At 42.3% G+C, this 20128-nt stretch overlaps 1 protein-coding gene across 3 annotated transcripts in view; it reads left to right on the top strand.

The window, feature by feature from the left end:
- Nucleotides 1-4018: 4018 nt before the first annotated feature.
- Nucleotides 4019-20128, top strand: part of LOC106580188 (SH2B adapter protein 3) — a 58036-nt gene continuing 41926 nt past the window's right edge. The window contains exon 1 of one of the 3 annotated variants that reach the window (XM_014160983.2): nucleotides 4019-4109. The gene's annotated coding sequence lies outside the window, so the exon portion shown is untranslated. Of the gene's footprint in view, nucleotides 4256-20128 lie in introns of all 3 variants that reach the window. The other 2 variants (XM_014160985.2, XM_014160986.2) reach the window with 2 other exon arrangements.

Here is a 20128-nt window from a genome sequence, read left to right as displayed (position 1 = left end):
GCTGAAACATGTGGTTTCCATATATTTTATGTGTTTGTTAACGTTCCATTAATTCCATTCCAGCCAATACAATGAGCCCATCCTCCTATAGCTCGTCCCACTAGCCTCCACTGAAATAGATCAAATAATAACAGTACATATTCTCAAATGATAATATAAATCAAGAAATAAGAACAACTTTGACGTAAACACATCAAAAAACAAAAAGGTGAATTAAAATGTTTTCTTGATGGTGTTGTATTGGCAAATGTATTTTCTGTGTATCATGTATTCAAATATACTGTGTGTTGTCTATTTGAATTTAATTTTAACAACAAACAAAAAAAGTAATATATTTTTTGTTTTTACATTATGAGTGGTCCGAGGATGAGGATGGGGTGGGGCCGCCAGGGGTATGTTTGGGATGGGTAGGGTGGGAGGGTGTGTTTGTTCAAAAATGAAATTGTACAAATTTTTTATGATTGTGTTGCTCTTGTGATCCATTAAAAACAATTGTTCACAACAACAACAACAACAACAACAAAAAGATAAAAGGTGACATGCAAACAAAGGATTTGGTCAACCACACTGATTGGGGACAGGTGCAAGTATTTGACCTGTTGGTGGAGCCAAAGTCCCACCTCTGATAGAAGGGGATTGGACAGGGGATGGTGGTTGGTGATAGGATGAGGGGGACTGTTAGGTTAGGGGCAATTTGACAAAAGCGCTCAAAATATGGCACTATATTTTATTTCCATCCTCTAACAATTGCCAACTGTCCATCCTCATCCTCCCTGCTTGGTAAGACAATCAGTCTGGTTCGAGAGTCTCAGCCCTCCGGAGGTTGGCTCCAACTCGAATGAGACCTGTGGACTTGTCCACTTTAGGAGAGAGGTTTTGGAGTCGGCTTTCGTCGACAAGTAACAACTAAGCCTACCTACAGTATAGGACATTCTGTGCAGTGAAGTCCAATATGACAGGAGTACATTCAATCTTTCCATTGCCGGATTACCGACTGAGCATGCAGGGCACATGCCGAGGGGCCTGAACTCCAGGGGGCACCCATTGATTTAGTCATAATGTTTGAGTGACTCAGATAGCATGTGAACATGGCCATTGCAAAATGTGTAGAATTGCAGGAAATTGGCTTTAATGCGGCAAAATCTTCTCTCAGCCCCATGGCAAAATGTGTGGAAATGCAGGAAATTAGCTTTGAAACTGCATTTTGTTCTCTTCGCCGCTAAGACCCTGGGACTAAACACCTCCCTCTGCAACTGGATCCTGAACTTCCAGACGGGTCGCCTCCAGGTGGTAAGGGTAGGTGACAACACATCTGCCACGCTGGTCTTCAACACGGGGGCCCCTCAGGGGTGCGTGCTCAGTCCCCTCCTGTACTCCCTGTTCACTCATGACTGCATGGCCAGGCACGACTACAACACCATCATTAAGTTTGCCGAAGACACAACAGTAGTAGGCCTGATCGCAGACAACGATGAGACAGCCTATAGGGAGGAGGTCAGAGACCTGGCCGTGTGGTGCCAGGACAACAACCTCTCCCTCAGCGTGATCAAGACAATGGAGATGATTGTGGACTACAGGAAAAAGAGGACCGAGCAGGCCCCCATTCTCATCGACGGGGCTGTAGTGGAGCAGGTTGAGAGCTTCAAGTTCCTTGGTGTCCACATCCCCCACAAACTATCATGGTCCAAAGACAATCGTGAAGAGGGCACGACAAAGCCTATTCCCCTTCAGGAGACTGAAAAAATTGGGCATGTGTCCTCAGATCTTCCAAAGTTTGACAGCAGCACCATCGTGAGCATCCTGACTGGTTGCATCACTGCCTGGTATGGTAACTGCTCGGCCTCCGACCACAAGGTACTACAGAGGGTAGTGCATACGGCCCAGTACATCACTGGGGCCAAACTTCCTGCCATCCAGGACCTCTATACCAGGCGGTGTCAGAGGAAGGCCCTAGAAATTGTCAGACTCCAGCAAGACTAGTCATAGACTGTTCTCTCTGCTACCGCATGGCAAGCGGTACCGAGCGCCAAGTCTAGGTCCAAAAAGCTTCTTAACAGCTTCTACCCCCAAGCCATAAGACTCCTGAACAGCTAATCAAGTGGCTACCCAGACTATTTGCATCCCCGCCCTCTATTAGGCTGCTGCTACTCTGTTTATTATCAATGCATAGTCACTTTAACTCTACCTACATTTACATATTACCTCAATTACCTCGACTAACCGGTGCACCTGTACATTGACTCTGTACCAGTACCCTCTGTATATAGCCTAGCTATTGTTATTTTACTTCGGAAAGTATTTATACCCCTTGACTTTTTCCACATTTTGTTACATTACAGCCTTATTCTAAAATGGATTAAATAGTTTTTTCCCTCATCAATCTACACACAATACCCCATTAATGACAAAGCAAAAACAGGTTTTCATAAATTTTAGCAACAAAAAAAGATATCACATTTACAAATGTTCAGACACTTTACTCAATACTTTGTAGAAGCACCTTTTAAGCTGCTGCTACTCTCTGTTTATTATCTATTCATAATTACTTTAATTCTACCTATATGTACATATTACCTCAATTACCTCAACTAATCGGTGCCCCTGCACATTGAGTCTGTACCGGTACCTTCTGTATATAACCTCGCTATTGTTATTTTACTGCTGCTCAGTAATTATTTATTACTTTTGTTTTTTATACTTATCTATTTTTTACTTAACACTTATTTTTCTTAAAACTGCATTGTTGGTTAAGGGCTTGTAAGTAAGCATTTCACTGTAAGGTCTACAGTACACCTGTTGTAAACTGACCAACTCTTTATACCTGTCGCAAGACCCACTGGTTGATGCTTATTTATAAACCCTCTTAGGCCTCACTCCCCCCTATCTGAGATATCTACTGCAGCCCTCATCCTCCACATACAACACCATTCTGCCAGTCACACTGTTAAAGGTTCCCATAGCACAGACATCCCTGGGTCGTTCCTCTTTTCAGTTCGCTGCAGCTAGCGACTGGAACGAGCTGCAACGAACACTCAAACTGGACAGTTTTATCTCAATCTCTTCATTCAAAGACTCAATCATGGACAATCTTACTGACAGTTGTGGCTGCTTTGCGTGATGTATTGTTGTTTCTACCTTCATGTCCTTTGTGCTGTTGTCTGTGCCCAATAATGTTTGTACCATGTTTTGTGCTGCTACCATGTTGTGTTTCTACCATGTTGTTGTCATGTTGTGTTGCTACCATGCTGTGTTGTCATGTGTTGCTGCCATGCTACGTTGTTGTCTTAGGTCTCTCTTTATGTAGCGTTGTGTTGTCTTTCTTGTCGTGATGTGTGTTTTGTCCTATATTTTATTAAAAAGTATATTTTTAATCCCAGCCCCCGTCCCCGCAGGAGGCCTTTTGCCTTTTGGTAGGCCGTCATTGTAAATAAGAATTTGTTCTTAACTGACTTGCCTAGTCAAATAACAGTTAAATTTTTAAAAAATTGCCCATGTGACAATAAAAAAATGTGATTTGATTTGAAGAGGGGGGGCCTCTAAAATGATCTTGCCCATGGCCCCAGATTATCCGGCCCTGGATTTTTTCCATGGGTTTGACACAGACATAATTTTTGTTCTCTATTGAGTTTTCAGTGGAGGCTGGTGGTAGTAGCTATAGGAGGGCGGGCTCATTGTATTGGCTGGAATGGAATAAATTGAACGTTATCAAACACATCAAACATATGGATTTGTTTGACAATATTTTTGAATCCTTTCTATTTATTCCATTTCAGCCACCAGCCTCCTCTGAGTTAGATACTGATTATGCAATAGTAAATAAAATAATTATGTCACCAGCAATTATTTCACCAACAATTTATAATAATGGCCGAAATGTCATTAATGAATCGTTAAGAATTCACAATTAATTTCACCAACGTTTGTACTTTTTCTTTCTTTTAGGTCCGTACTTTTATTTTGAAGGTTTTGCCGTAACGTCACCCGGAACTGATCACCACGATATTGCTAATGTTGCTGGCGTCACACCAGTCAATTTCCTTCCTGAAAGTTTGTAGCCTGTTGCACGCATTCAAAATGAGAGAGAAAGCGACGGGCTTTTGGGCATGCAGGTACATTTTAAATACATATTTATTATTATTTACCGAGGTTGGTTTTAGTTATTATAAATGTTTCTCAACGCATTTGGGTTATGCTACGTCACATTTTTGGTACGTCGTCGTGCTACGTGTGCTCATCCAACAAAATAATAGAGAACGTAAGTATGTTGTCAAGAGCCGTGTCAAATTTGGTCTTGTTTCTGTAGTGCTCAAAACTCCAATCGTTAGAATAAGTGTCATAAAGAATATGGTGGCTTGCTTGTAGTTAGTTGTTCAGAAAGTAATTTCGGGAAAGGTTGATAACGAATTCCAAATGTTTTGTTGTTGTTGATAGCTATCTAGTATACTTTTCTGTATGACATTTAAAGAGCTGTCCTCTCCATCACTGAGGTGAGGACTGGTTGCCACTACTTTGGGTAGTTTCTCGCAAAGCATTTTGATAGCTAACTAGCAAACTTGTTCTCAGAAAGACAACCACGTTAGACCACGAACTGGATTTATTTAGTTAGTAAAACAGCCAACCTTGCTGAATGGTGATGTTTTTACTGAAACACAATACCACAAACATTACACCAGGGCACGTTCAGTGCAGTTCTGTAACGTTATAGTTATGTAGAACTCGCATCCCTCTGACATGTTGAATAAGGAATCATGTCTATTTGTAACATTTGCCTAATGAACATGTCGTTTGGGTAAATGGAAATGGTACTCTCTGAACTCCAGGGTCGCATTCAGAAGGGTGCAATGTAGTGAACTTTGCAGATAGACATGGAATTAAAAAAACTCAGCTGGCACAATTCTTACTTGTCATGCATACATGTTTGTTTGCTAGACATGCATTTTCTTCTACTTTATGTTTATCTGAACGCTCTACAAAATGTTGCCCTGTTGAAAAAATTTTTGCAATGGTGAAACCTACTGAAGATAACCAAGCAGCACAAAATCGCCTACACCCATCCTCTGGTTGCTCAGAGGGTGGTTGTATACTGTGCTACTGCACAAGCTTGTCAATTTCTTAAAATAGGTCACTTGCTGCTTGGGGTCACATACAAAGATCAGTGACACGCAAAGATCACACTTGGTATCTGATCCAAACGTAATATCCCTTGGGTTGGCTTGGACTGGCTAATCGGCGTCCTCCCAAAAACTATGGATGGGCTAAGGCTGGATTTTCTCTCCACTAGAAGTAGACTCCTCCGTAGAGGTTCCACAATCTCTTTGTGAATTCACCACACTCTGCACAGAGGGCTCCACATGGAGATTCCGATGAAATGCAGAATTTGTAGCCCTAATTATGCAAGCAACAGTGATGTTTCACTAAGGAGAATGCTTGGTGGAGTGCAAACCCAAGGCGAGGTGATGCAAAAAAAAATAAAAAATAAAACTACAGTGGAATATGTTGTTTTACAGGGTTAGCCATAGAAGTACGGTGCCTCTTGAGCAAATGAGTTAAATGCCTTGCTCATCGATCGGTTTTTCACCTTTGTCGGCTCGGGAATTCGAAACCGTGACGTTTCGGGTTACTAGCCCAACACCCACTAGGCTATCAATGGTTGAATGCCACATCATCGACTGACAAATTTCTATAACATTATGCAGTTAGTTGGTACTTAAAATACCTATTTAGGTGTTGTAAGATTTGTATGGCGTCAGCAACGTTTAAGCATAGGAACCCCAGTCTTACCTAAACTCAAGTTGGAAAATGCTACACTTTGGATTGGTCATCTGATTGGTTGCCAGACCCACCAAACGTGAGCAAATATACAGTGCATTCGGAAAGTATTTACACCCCTTGACTTTTTCCACATTTTGTTACGTTACAGCCTTATTCTAAAATGCATTAAAACGTTTTTTACCTCATCAATCTACCGACAATACCCCATTAACGACTAAGCAAAAACAGGTTTTTAGAAATTTTAGCAACAAAAAAAGATAACATTTACATAAGTATTCAGACACTTTACTCAATACTTTGTTGAAGCACCTTTTAAGCTGCTGCTACTCTCTGTTTATTATCTATGCATAGTCACTTTAACTCTACCTATATGTACATATTACCTCAATTACCTCAACTAATCGGTGCCCCTGCACATTGAGTCTGTACCGGTACCTTCTGTATATAACCTCGCTATTGTTATTTTACTGCTGCTCAGTAATTATTTGTTACTTTTGTTTTTTATTTTTTACTTATAATTTTTTTTCTTGACACTTATTTTTCTTAAAACGGCATTGTTGGTTAAGGGCTTGTAAGTAAGCATTTCAGTATAAGGTCTACAGTACACCTGTTGTACACTGGTCATCTCTTTATACCTGTCGCAAGACCCACTGGTTGATGCTTATTTATAAAACCCTCTTAGGCCTCACTCCCCCCTATCTGAGATATCTACTGCAGCCCTCATCCTCCACATACAACACCCGTTCTGCCAGTCACACTCTGTTAAAGGTTCCCAAAGCACACACATCCCTGGGTCGCTCCTCTTTTCAGTTCCCTGCAGCTCGCGACTGGAACGAGCTGCAACAAACACTCAAACTGGACAGTTTTATCTCAATCTCTTTATTCAAAGACTCAATCATGGACTCTCTCTTACTGACAGTTGTGGCTGCTTTGCGTGTTGTATTGTGTCTCTACCTTGTTGTGCTGTTGTCTGTGCCCAGTAATGTTTGTACCATGTTTTGTGCTGCTACCATGTTGTGTTTCTACCATGTTGTCATGTTGTTGCTACCATGATGAGTTGTCATGTGTTGCTGGCATGCTATTGTTGTCTTAGGTCTCTCTTTATGTAGTGTTGTGTTGTCTCTCTTGTCATGATGTGTGTGTTGTCCTCATATATTTTTTTTAAATCCCAGCCCCGATCCCCGCAGGAGGCCTTCATTGTAAATAAGAATTTGTTCTTAACTGACTTGCCTAGTTAAATAACATAACATTTTGGCGCATGTGACAAATACAAAATGTGATTTGATTTGAAGAGGTGGGCCTCTAAAATTAAAGATCAGTGGTCACACCCCTCCACACTTGGTATCTAATCCAAACTGAATATCCCTTGGGTTGGCTTGGACTGGCTAATCAGTGTTCTCTCAAAAACTATGGATGGGCTAAGGCTGGATTTGCACTCCACTAGAAGTAGACGACTCTGTAGAGTCTCCACAACCTCTTTGTGAATTCACTACTCACTGCACAGAGGGCTCCACATGGAGATTTCGATGCATGGCAGAATTTGTAGGCCTAATTATGCAAGCAACAGTGATGTTTCACTAAGGAGAACTCTTAGTGGATGCTTCACCTCACCAAGGCGAGGTGATGCAAAAAAGAAAAGTGGAAAGTGTTGTTTTACAGGGTCAGCCATAGAAGTACGGTGCCCCTTGAGCAAATGGGGGTTAAATGCCTTGCTCATCGACAGGTGTCGGTTCGGGAATTCAAAGAGGGGAACTTTTGGGTTACTGTCCCAACACCACTAGGCTACCAATGGTTGCATGCCACATCATCGACTGACGCATTTCTATAACATATTATGCAGTTAGCTGATACTTAAAATACCTATTTAGGTGTTGTAAGATCTGTCTGGCGTCAGCAACGTTTAAGCATAAGAGCCCCGATCTTAGCTAGAAAACTCAAGTTGGCAAATGCTACACTTTGGATTACATTTGGTCATCTGATTGGTTGAAGGTGAACTGACATGACGTGAATGTGGCATTAGGTGAACTGACCAGTTTTTTTTCTTCTACAGAATTCTACGTTAGCGCGACTCCTAATTTGAACTTGCTAGTTATCTAAGTGGCTGAATTAATAAGATGGACAGGGCATCATATTAATAATATGGACAGGGCATCGTATTGGATTAGCTTTCTGCAGTGTTTGAGAAGTCAATGTCCTTTGGATGAGTTCGTACAGCTTGATTCCCTCGTGTTTTTTTTCTTCTGTGGCTGCTCCTTCCCTCCCCCCTCTTCTCCAAGCAGAGCAGTATTTGTATCTATTAGGCCTATAGGCTACTCATCTGAAAGCTCACGCATTTCACTGTAGCCTAACCAATAACCTAAAGGTCAACATATTTCGTCTATGGCAATGTCGCTTAACTTGTAGTCTAGGCCAGGCTGCTTCATGTTTAACTATAGAATATCTGTAGGCCTACTTGAAGCACAATTCCTGCCTGCCTTTAGGCTTGTTGAGCAATTACAAAAAGCAATATCATCATATCCTATTTTTAGGTGAAGTTGATATTTTCTAAATAGCAACTGACATTGGCTTTATTCATTCTTGCTCACAGTTTACGCAAACTGAAGAAATGCAGAACTGACATATACGTTTCATACAAAATAACAAGAAAACAATTAACACATGGCAAACAACACAAACACTTAAATACATAATAGGCTACAGAGCATTTCTTCTCTTGATGGGCAAACTGTATTAAAGAAGATTCCAACAGATTTCAGCTACAGAGAACTCTTTAGCTTATTTTCTGTAATAATTTTCAGCACGGGACAGCTCCTGTAACGACAGTTAAGTTCCACTTTGTAACAAGTGCATCGTGTGTTTTTTTTTGGGAAATGGGTGTGACATCGTCAGACATTGACTATTAACGATGCATAGTAAAAAATAATGTGTAGAATAACACCCAAACATGCAAAGGAGGATATTGTACCTTTTGTGTACCTATTCAGGACATGTAACCATGAAGAGAATGACATTCATAATTATGAATTTCTGTATAGTACAGATCAGGGATCCATGATTTTGTTTAACTTTGCAATCAATGGATTTTGTTTTGAGTCTGTCATTCTGTTACCATGGAATTGCCCCACAACTAAAATAAAACAGTTGCGCTAATCAGTCAGTTGGTTAAACAAATGTAATGGTATTGGTGTCATGTCTCCTAAAACTGTGCATACCGTTTTTGATAAATATTTTTTTGTTTGTCTTATTTTAATTGCACCTGGCAACGGTGTCAGCGTGCACTGCGCCCGGCCCGCCACAGGAGTCACTAGTGCGCGATGGGACTTGGACATACCTGCCGGCCAAACCCTCCCTAACCCGGATGACACTGGGCCAATTGTGCGCCGCCCCATGGGTCTCCCAGGCGCGGCCGGCTGCGACAGAGCCTGGACTCGAACCCAGACATAGTGGCACAGCTAGCACTGCGATGCAGCGCCTTAGACCACTGCGCCACTCGGCAGGCGTACACCGTTAAACTTTCTTTGAGGTACAGTGCATTCGAAAAGTATTCAGACCCATTTTTCCACATTTTGTAACATTAGTCTTGTATTACATTTTAGAACATTATTTTATTCCTCAATTTACACACAATACCCCATAATGACAAAGCAAACACACGTTTGCCCATTTATTACAAATAAAAAAACTGACATACTTTATTTACATACACTACCGTTCAAAAGTTTGGGGTCACTTAGAAAGGAAAATCTGAAAAATAAGCTTTTTTGTGTGTATTGAACATTTCTGGGAACATTTTATTATAGCTCATGAAACATGGGACCAACACTTTACATGTTGCGTTTATATATTTTCGTTAAGTATACATAAGTATTCACACCCGAGTCAATACATCTTCGAATAACCTGTTGGCAGCAATCACAGCTACATTATATATACAAAAGTAGGCGGACACCCCTTCAAATTCGTGGATTTGGCTATTTCAGCCACACCTGTTGCTGACAGGTGTATAAATTCAAGCACACAACCATGCAATCTCTATAGACAAACATTGACAGTAGAATGGTCTTACTGAAGAGCTGTGACTTTAAACGTGGCACCGCCATAGGATGCCACCTTTCCAACAAGTCAGTTCGTCAAATTTCGGCCCTGCTAGAGCTGCCCCGGTCAACTGTAAGTGCTGTTATTGTGAAGTGGAAACGACTAGGGGTAACAACGGCTCAGCCACGAAATGGTAGGCCACACAAGCTCAGCACTCGGCGGTCCCGTTCTGTAAAGCGTGTAGCGCGTTAACATCGTCTGTCCTTGGTTGCAACACTCAATACCGAGTTCCAACCTACCTCTGGAAGCAACGTAAGCACAATAACTGTTTGTCGGGAGCTTCATGAAATAGACCAGCACCTGCACACAAGCCTTATATCACCATGCGCAATGCCAACCGTCAGCTGGAGTGGTGTAAAGCTCGCTGCCATTGGACTCTGGAGCAGTGGAAATGCGTTCTCTGGAGTGATGTATCGCCCTACACCAATTGGCAGTCCAACGGAATAATCTGTGTTTGGCGGATGCCAGGGGAATGCTACCTGCCCAAATGCATAGTGCCAACTTTAAAGTTTGGTTGAGGAGGAATAATGGTCTGGGGCTGTTTTCATGGTTTGGGCTAGGACCCTTAGTTTCAGAGAGGGGAAATCTTAACGCTACAGCAAACAAAGACATCCTAGACGATTCTGTGCTGGGAAGGTCATTTCCTGTTTCTTCATGACAATGCCTGTGTGCACAAATAGAAATGGTTTGTTGAGATCTGTGTGGAAGAACTTGACTGGCCTGCACAGAGCACTGACCTCAACCCCATCAAACACCTTTTGGATGAATTGGAACGCCGACTGCGAGCCAGGCCTAATCGCCCAACCTCAATAATGCTCGTGGCTGAATGGAAGCAAGTGCCCCACAGCAATGTTCCAACATCTAGTGAAAAGCCTTCCCAGCAGAGTGGAGGTTGTTATAGCAGCAAAGGGGAACCAACTCCATATGAATTTCCCATGATTTTGGAATTGATGTTCAACAAGCAGGTGTCCACATACACTACATTAAGAAAAGTATGTTTCTTTTTGCATGTCTAAGAGCTTTGCACACCTGGATTGTATACTATTTGCCAATGATTCTTTAACTTCTTCAAGCCTTGTCAAATTGGATGTTGATCATTACTAGACAACCCTTTTCAAGTATTGCCATAGATTTTCAAGCAGACTTTACGTCAAAACTGTAACTCGGCCACCCAGGAACATTCACTGTCTTCTTGGTAAGCAACTCCAGTATAGATTTGGCATTGTGTTTTCGGCTATTGTCCTGCTGAAAAGTAAACTAATCTCCCAGTGTCTAGTGAAGCAAATTTTCCCTCTAGGATTTTGCCTGTGCTTAGCTCCATTCCGTTTCTTTTTTTTATCCTGGGAAAACTCTCCGGTCCAAAACAATTACAAGCATACCCATAACATGATGCAGCAACCACTATGCTTGAAAATATGAGTAATGTGTTGTATTGAGTATGCCCCAAACAACCATTTTTTTTATCAGGACAAAAAGTTAATTGCTTTGCCACATTTGTTTTCTTCGTTACTTTAGTGCCTTGTTGCAAACAGGATGCATGTTTTGGAATATTTGTATTCTGTACAGGCTTCATTCTTTTCACTCTGTCAATTAGGTTAGTATTGTGGAGTAACTACAATGTTGTTGTTAATCCATCCTCAGTTTTCTCCTATCACAGCCATTAAGGAGCATCGTGAAATCCCTGAACGGTTTCCTTCCTCTCCGACAACTGATTTAGGAAGGACATCTGTACCTTTTTGTAATGACTGGGTGTATTGATACACCATCTAAAGTGTAATTAATAATTTCACCATGCTCAAAGGGAGATTAAATGTCTGCTTTTTCTATTTTTACCATCTACCAATGGGTGTCCTTCTTTGCGAGGCATTGGAAAACCTCCCTGGTCTTCGCTGTTGAACCTGTGTTTGAAATTCACTGCTCGACCTGAGGGATCTTACAGATAATTGTGTGTGTGGGGGGTGCAGACATGAGGCAGTCATTAAAAAAGAATACAATATGTGACTTATGCACATTTTTACTCCTGAACTTATTTAGACTTGCCATAACAAAGTGGTTGAATACTTATTGACTCAAGACATTTCAGCTTTTCATTTTTAATTTGTACAAAATGTAAAAAACATTAGTCTTTGACATTATGGGGTGTTGTATGTAGGCCAGTGACAAAACATCAGTTTAATCCATTATTAATTCTGTCTGTAACACAGCAAAATGTGGTAAAAGTCAAGGGGTGTGAATACTTTCGGAAGGCACTGAAGATATAGTATAGGCTACAAAATAAACATTCCAGTGACACTGACAGGCTGACCACACCGCTCACGTTGCAAAATAAATGTAGGAATCTATGTTATTCAATTATTGCACCCACACTGCTCGTACGCGTCAAGGAGCGTCTGCATTGCCAAGGGCTAAAATAGAAGTCATTCCTATTTCTGACGCAGATCGCGCTGCAAGTCCTGCCTCTCCCATCTCCTTATTGGTTTATAGAAGCAGGTACCCACGTGCCATCTCCTCATTGGTTATATCCACGTGGGTGATTGAAAGACGAACTGTGTTGCCGGTCGGTGTAGTAATACTATGAAGTTTAGATGCCAATCACCATATAAGTTCAAAGATGGAAAAAGCCTGGAAGGAGGAGAGATGACTAGAAATGATTCGGTTGACCGTTTTATGTGTGGATTAATTGTCGGAGTAGAGGACCTTGTGCATTTCAGGTAAGATAACAACTCAATGTTTATATCCCAGGACAAATTAGCTAGCAACAGCAAGCTAGCGAAATAGGACAAATTAGCTAGCAAGTGCAAGCTAACTAGCTAAATTGCCATAAATGTTTAATGCTTTTCAACCTGTCCCCAAATGAATGTCGTTCAGAGTTTGTTTTGATATTTTAACCTGCGTGTAGTGATCGCGTTTGGCGTAGGGGGACAAAATAAATGTATGCACGATGGCGCACATGCGCAGCCGGTTTGGGTTCCGTGTGACTCACCCAATGATAAAGATGAAGCATAGGCTACTCACCGGTGATGGCCGATGTGCTTGTGCCAATATCTCAAGATAAGGTACTTTGAAAAACAGTGCTGAGAATGTTTGTTTGTTTTTGATTAGTGTTCTCTTTTCAGCAGTAGGCATTTGCTTTCCAAATGGTAGGCCTATGTTTTTCTTGCGATTGTATTTAGAAATTTGTGAAAGGCAAACTAACAGCTGCAATCAACAATAAAAATATAATCCCTAGATGGCAGTTCCCATTCAAATCAGGTCTGGTAGCCATTGCTAGTGTACCCATGAGTTTAACAGTCAGTGTCAGGGTTAGAGGTTCCAAAATCCTTCTATGGATTATACAGTTGAAGTTTACATACACCTTAGCCAAGTACATTTTAAACTCAGTTTTTCACAATTCCTGACATTTAATCCTAGTAAAAATTCCCTGTTTTAGGTCAGTTAGGGTCACCACATTATTTTAAGAATGTGAAATGTCAGAATAATAGAGGGCACGATTTATTTCAGCTTTTATTTCTTTAATAACATTCCCAGTGGGTCAGAAGTTTACATACACTTAATTAGTATTTGGTAGCATTGCCTTTTTAAATTGTTTAACTTGGGTCAAACGTTTCGGGTAGCCTTCCACAATCTTCCCACAATAAGTTGGTTGAATTTTGGCCCATTCCTCCTGACAGAGCTGGTGTAACTGAGTCAGGTTTGTAGACCTTGTTTGCACACGCTTTTTCAGTTCTGCCCACAAATTTTCTATTAGATTGAGGTCAAGGCTTTGTGATGGCCACTCCAATACTTTTACTTTGTTGTCCTTAAGCCATTTTGCCACAACTTTGGAAGTATGCTTGGGGTCATTGTCCATTTGGAAGACCCATTAGCAACCAGGCTTTACCTTCCTGACTGATGTCTTGAAATGTTTCTTCAATATATCCACTTAATTTTCCTGCCTCATGATGCCATCTATTTTGTGAAGTGCACCAGTCCCTCCTGCAGCAAAGCACCCCCACAACATGATGCTGCCACCCCTGTGCTTCACGGTTGGGATGGTGTTCTTCGGCTTGCAAGCCTCCCCCTTTTTCCTCCAAACATAACGATGGTCATTATGGCCAAACAGTTCTATTTTTGTTTCATCAGACCAGAGGACATTTCTCCAAAAAGTACGATCTTTGTCCCCATGTGCAGTTGCAAACCGTAGTCTGGTTTTTTTATGGTAGTTTTGGAGCAGTGGCTTCTTCCTTGCTGAGCGGCCTTTCAGGTTATGTCGATATAGGATTTGTTTTACTGTGGATATAGATACTTTTGTACCTGTTTCCTCCAGCATCTTTAGAAGGTCCTTTGCTGCTGTTCTGGGATTGATTTGCACATTTTGCACCAAAGTACGTTAATCTCCTCCTCCTCGCGTTTCCTTCCTGAGCGGTATGACGGCTGCGTGGTCCCATGGTATTTATACTTGCGTACTATTGTTTGTACAGAATAACGTGGTACCTTCAGGCGTTTGGAAATTGCTCCCAAGGATGACCCAGAATTTTTGGCTGATTTCTTTTGATTTTCCTATGATGTCAAGCAAAGATGTACTGAGTACGAAGGTAAGCCTTGAAACGCATCCACAGGTACACCTCCAATTGACTCAAATGATGTCAATTAGCCTATCAGAATCTTCTAAAGCCATGACATTTTCTGATATGTTCTAAGCTGTTTAAAGGCACAGCCAATTTAGTGTATGTAAACTTCTGACCCACTGGAATTGTGATACAGTTAAATAATCTGTCTGTAAACAATAGTTGAAAAAATTACTTGTGTCATGCACAAAGTAGATGTCCTAACCGACTTGCCCAAACTATAGTTTGTTAACAAGAAATTTGTGGAGTGGTTGAAAAACGAGTTTTAATGACTCCAACCTAAGTGTATGCAAACTTCCGACTTCAACTGTATCTATGGCCACAATGCATCAAGCTGTTCTATATAAGGTGCGAGTGCTTCCCAAATTGCGGCCTTCCCGACTTTAAGTGCTTGTTATAAAACTTAATCCACAGCCAGTTTTTGAGAAACTATTGATCCTTTGTGGTTAAATTGTGCTCTCTGGTGTAGTCATTTGAATTATGTTATTTCTTTCTGTTTAGACAGGAGTAATATAATTTTGTGGGAAATATTTTTTGGTCTAATTTTGCCCAAATTATTTTAATTTATCATGGGCCCCAGCACCCCGACTTCACGCTGCTATGGGTAAATCAATTTTAATTCTATCACTTTTTGATTTGAACGAAACCATCAGTACCTATTTGCCCGTTGTAGAAGTGCTCAGAAAGTGACTTTTTGGACCTGAATGCCAGAACATTCGAGGTCCTCAATGTTGACCCATGTTGCATACCCCACTGTACTATGAGACATCCATATATTCATCACTGGAAAAGATAGAGTTGATATCATTTAAAAGCTTACAAACAGGGTTGTCATACTATTATACATTGCTCAAAAAAAATAAAGGGAACACTTAAACAACACAATGTAACTCCAAGTCAATCACACTTCTGTGAAATCAAACTGTCCACTTAGGAAGCAACACTGATTGACAATACATTTCACATGCTGTTGTGCAAATGGAATAGACAACAGGTGGAAATTATAGGCAATTAGCAAGACACCCCCAATAAAGGAGTGGTTCTGCAGGTGGTGACCACAGACCACATCTCAGTTCCTATGCTTCCTGGCTGATGTTTTGCTCACTTTTGAATGCTGGCGGTGCTTTCATTCTAGTGGTAGCATGAGACGGAGTCTACAACCCACACAAGTGGCTCAGGTAGTGCAGCTTATCCAGGATGGCACATCAATGCGAGCTGTGACAAGAAGGTTTGCTGTGTCTGTCAGCGTAGTGTGCAGAGCATGGAGGCGCTACCAGGAGACAGGCCAGTACATCAGGAGACGTGGAGGAGGCCGTAGGAGGGCAACAACCCAGCAGCAGGACCGCTACCTCCACCTTTGTGCAAGGAGGAGCACTGCCAGAGCCCTGCAAAATGACCTCCAGCATGCCACAAATGTGCATGTGTCTGCTCAAACGGTCAGAAACAGACTCCATGAGGGTGGTATGAGGGCCCAACGTCCACAGGTGGGGGTTGTGCTTACAGCCCAACACCGTGCAGGACGTTTGGCATTTGCCAGAGAACACCAAGATTGGCAAATTCGCCACTGGCGCCTTGTGCTCTTCACAGATTAAAGCAGGTTCACACTGAGCACGTGACAGACGTGACAGAGTCTGGAGACGCCGTGGAGAACGTTCTGCTGCCTGCAACATCCTCCAGCATGACCGGTTTGGCGGTGGGTCAGTCATGGTGTGGGGTGGCAAATCTTTGGGGGGCTGCACAGCCCTCCATGTGCTCGCCAGAGGTAGCCTGACTGCCATTAGGTACCGAGATGAGATCCTCAGACCCCTTGTGAGACCATATGCTGGTGCGGTTGGCCCTGGGTTCCTCCTAATGCAAGACAATGCTAGACCTCATGTGGCTGGAGTGTGTCAGCAGTTCCTGCAAGAGGAAGGCATTGATGCTATGGACTGGCCCGCCCATTCCCCAGACCTGAATCCAATTGAGCACATCTGGGACATCATGTCTCGCTCCATCCACCAATGCCACGTTGCACCACAGACTGTCCAGGAGCATGCCCAGGCGTTGTAGGGAGGTCATACAGGCACGTGGAGGCCACACACACTACTGAGCCTCATTCTGACTTGTTTTAAGGACATTACATCAAAGTTGGATCAGCCTGTAGTGTGGTTTTCCACTGAGTGTGACTCCAAATCCAGACCTCCATGGGTTGATAGATTGGATTGCCATTGATTATTTTTGCGTGATTTTTGTTGTCAGCACATTCAACTATGTAAAGAAAAAAGTATTTAAGAAGATTATTTCATTCATTCAGATCTAGGATGTGTTATTTTAGTGTTCCCTTAATTTTTTGAGCAATGTATAATTCTCTGCATAAAAATGTTTTTAATAAAAAGTATGTAATTTGTTTACCCTTTTAAAACGTCAATTAGTGCCTATTTTACATCATCTAAGGTGCTCATGTTTAATAAATGTAAAAAATTTCAACATTTTATAGATGGTTGGAGGGCCACACTTGGGATAATGTTTTATTGAATGGAATATCTGTTTTTAAATTATACTGTCAATCCTCCATAGGAAACCTATGGAAATATAGATAATAGAATATACATGACAATTTGACATGACATTGAATTGTAGGTGGACCGGCAGTCATCTTTGTTTTAGTAATTAGAAGTAAAAATGTACATTTAAATATCAATGGTGATATCAAGATAATCCATCCACCTGACAGGTGTGGCATATCAAGAAGCTGATTAAACAGCATGATCATTACACAGGTACACCTTGTGCTGGGGACAGTGAAAGACCACTCTAAAATGTGCAGTTTTGTCATGAAATATCACAGATTTCAAGTTTTAAGGGAGTGTGCAATTGGCATGCTGACTGTTGGAATGTAATTGTCAGATAATTGAATGTTAATTTCTCATTATGGAGAATTTGGCAGTACGTCCAACTGTTCGCACAACCGCAGACCAAGTGTAACCACGTCAGCCCAGGACCTCTACATCCGGCTTCTTCACCTGCGGGATCATCTGAGACCAGCCACCCTGACTGATGAAACTGTGGGTTTGCACAACCAAATAATTTCTGCACAAACTGTCAGAAACCGTCTCAGGGAAGCTCATCTTCCTGCTTGTCGTCTTCACCAGGGTCTTGACCTGTCTGCAGTTTGGCGTCATATCCGATTTCAGTGGGCAAATGCTCACCTTTGATGGCCACTGGCACGCTGGAGAAATGTGCTCTTCAGGGATTAATCCCGGTTTCATCTGTACTGGGCAGATGGCAGACAGCATGTATGCCGTCGTGTGGGCCAACGATTTGCTGATGTCAATGTGGTGAACAGAGTGCCCCATGGATGCGCTGGGGTTATGGGCAGGCATAAGCTATAGGCAATGAACAAATTGCATTTTATCGATGGCAATTTGAATGCAGAGATACTGTGGCGAGATCATGAGTCCCATTGTTGTGCCATTCATCCGCCGCCATCACCTCATGTTTCACAAAGATAATGCACGGCCCCATGTCGCAAGGATCTGTACACAATTCCTGGAAGCTGAAAATGTCCCAGTTCTTCCATGGTCTGCATACTCACCAGACATGTCACCCATTTAAGCATGTTTTAGATGCTCTACAGCGCGTTCCAGTTCCCGACAATATTCAGCAACTTCACACAGCGATTGAAAAGGAGTGGGATAACATTCCACAGGCCACAATCAACAGCCAGATCAACTATATGCGAAGGAGATGTGTCGCGCTGCATGAGACAAATGGTGGTCACACCAGATACTGACTGGTTTTCTTATCCACGCCCCTACTTTTTTTAAAGCTATCTGTGACCAACAGGTGCATATCTGTATTCCCTGTAATGTGAAATCCATAGATTAGGGCTTAATTTAGTTATTTCAATGGACTGATTTCCTTATGAACTGTAACTCGGTAAAATCTTTGAAATTGTTGCATGTTGCGTTTTATTTTGTTTGTTTATTTCAGTGTAAATCCAAGAAATTGTTTGTGTTCCTTCTGTGCGTCTAAAGTATAGCTACATTGTGTTGGGCTGAGCTTGCATTGTTGTGCGTAAAGCATGTTGAAAGACTGGGGATTAAAACAAAGGGTAGACTTTATGGCTCCTCTGCCAAAGAGGAATCAACTATAAAGGTAATGTACCCAGAAGCTACTAGAGAGGTAAAGAAAATATCTAGTTGCCAATACAATATACTCCACTAGTAGTCTATACTATAATTTGTGACCACTTTAGATTATTTCTTTGTATGGACAAGGAGTTGACACAGAGAACTGAACACGTATCCCATCCCTTTCCCACATAGGCTACACCAATATGATGTCGTTGCTGTATGTGGACTTCAAGCTGGCTGGTGTGCACTTCAGCTTCCTCTCTGGCTCAGGGTATTGAACTGGTATGGGAGCTGGCTCCCACAGTTTCCAGGCTAGTCTAGGGGTAGGGTTTCTGTTGGAGCTGGTTGCCAGGCCCGGGCAGGGCAGGGTTTCCTGTTCCTGAGATTGCTGCCCAAGCAGAACTGGCCGCTAGAGCTATCTTTTGTCTCAGTGAGTCTGCCACCTGGGTTCGTTCCCTCCCTCCCTCAGAGACCCAGGCCAAAATGTGGCGTTTACATAGTTCTCTGTGTTCCCAGTTTGTCAGTGTTTTCTTCTTTCCTGAAAACCCCTTGTATTCAAACACCAAACCAGTGCAATATGGAGAAGCGACAACAGAATTTTGGATTGGATTCAAGTTATCGTGTGATAACAGGGGATTGGTTACGTTAACAGTTACTTATGTAGCCTAAGAATAGAGGGGGGGGGGAGTTCTCTTGCTAAGCCTTAGTGAAACAGTCAACTTTATCTCTGTGTCACAGTATGTTCAAGGTGAGTGTTTGTCATCTGCCTGGGATAAACTCCTTACTGGGCCCACTGCAGCAGGCTTGAGGATGTAAACAAGTCAGTGAGGTCTCTTTTGTCTTCTCCATGCCCTAAAGTAACCGCCGTTCCCACCGGGGCGAACAAGAAACACTGTGTAGTGTGTGTGTGTGTGTGTGTGTGTGTGTGTGTGTGTGTGTGTGTGTGTGTGTGAGAGCACAGATATGACCTCCGATATCTAAATAGGTTCACCCTGCAAGAGGGCATCCACTAGGGCTGATAATATCACATGATGACACTACTGTGTATGTGTAGGGTTGTCTCTGCTCTGCCTCTAGTAAAACATGATGGCACAGTGAGTATGGACTGTTGGTGACCCAGAGAGGAGGGTTTGGGTAGTGTCACTGGGCTCAGCCGTGTGCCCAAAGAGAATGCGGAGGACTGAGACGGCCAGGGCAAGGCAGGCACACTGGAGGAGAGGACGTGTGTGTTGCAGTGCTGGAGGCTGCTGAGTCATGACTGAGCTGGCTTCGCTGATAGAAACAGTGATCTAGGGGCCCGCGACAGGGGTGGGAGTGCCAGCGGGAGCATGCATACAGGGTTTTGGGGTGGGGAGGAAGGGTAGTGGGGCATTGATGGTTGGTGACACAATATATCTGGATGCTACCTATGCCTCTGACACACATTAAAGTGACATCTCAGACTCCTATACGGTATATAAAAAAAACATGGTTTGTTAGTGAGCCGAAACAGAAAAAAGTGGGGCACTCAGTCAAATTTAGGTTAGAGATTTCAGTCCA

Source organism: Salmo salar, chromosome ssa20, assembly GCF_905237065.1.
Source record: "Salmo salar chromosome ssa20, Ssal_v3.1, whole genome shotgun sequence".
Classification (NCBI taxonomy): domain Eukaryota; kingdom Metazoa; phylum Chordata; class Actinopteri; order Salmoniformes; family Salmonidae; genus Salmo; species Salmo salar.
This window is presented reverse-complemented; position numbering and strand designations above follow the sequence as displayed.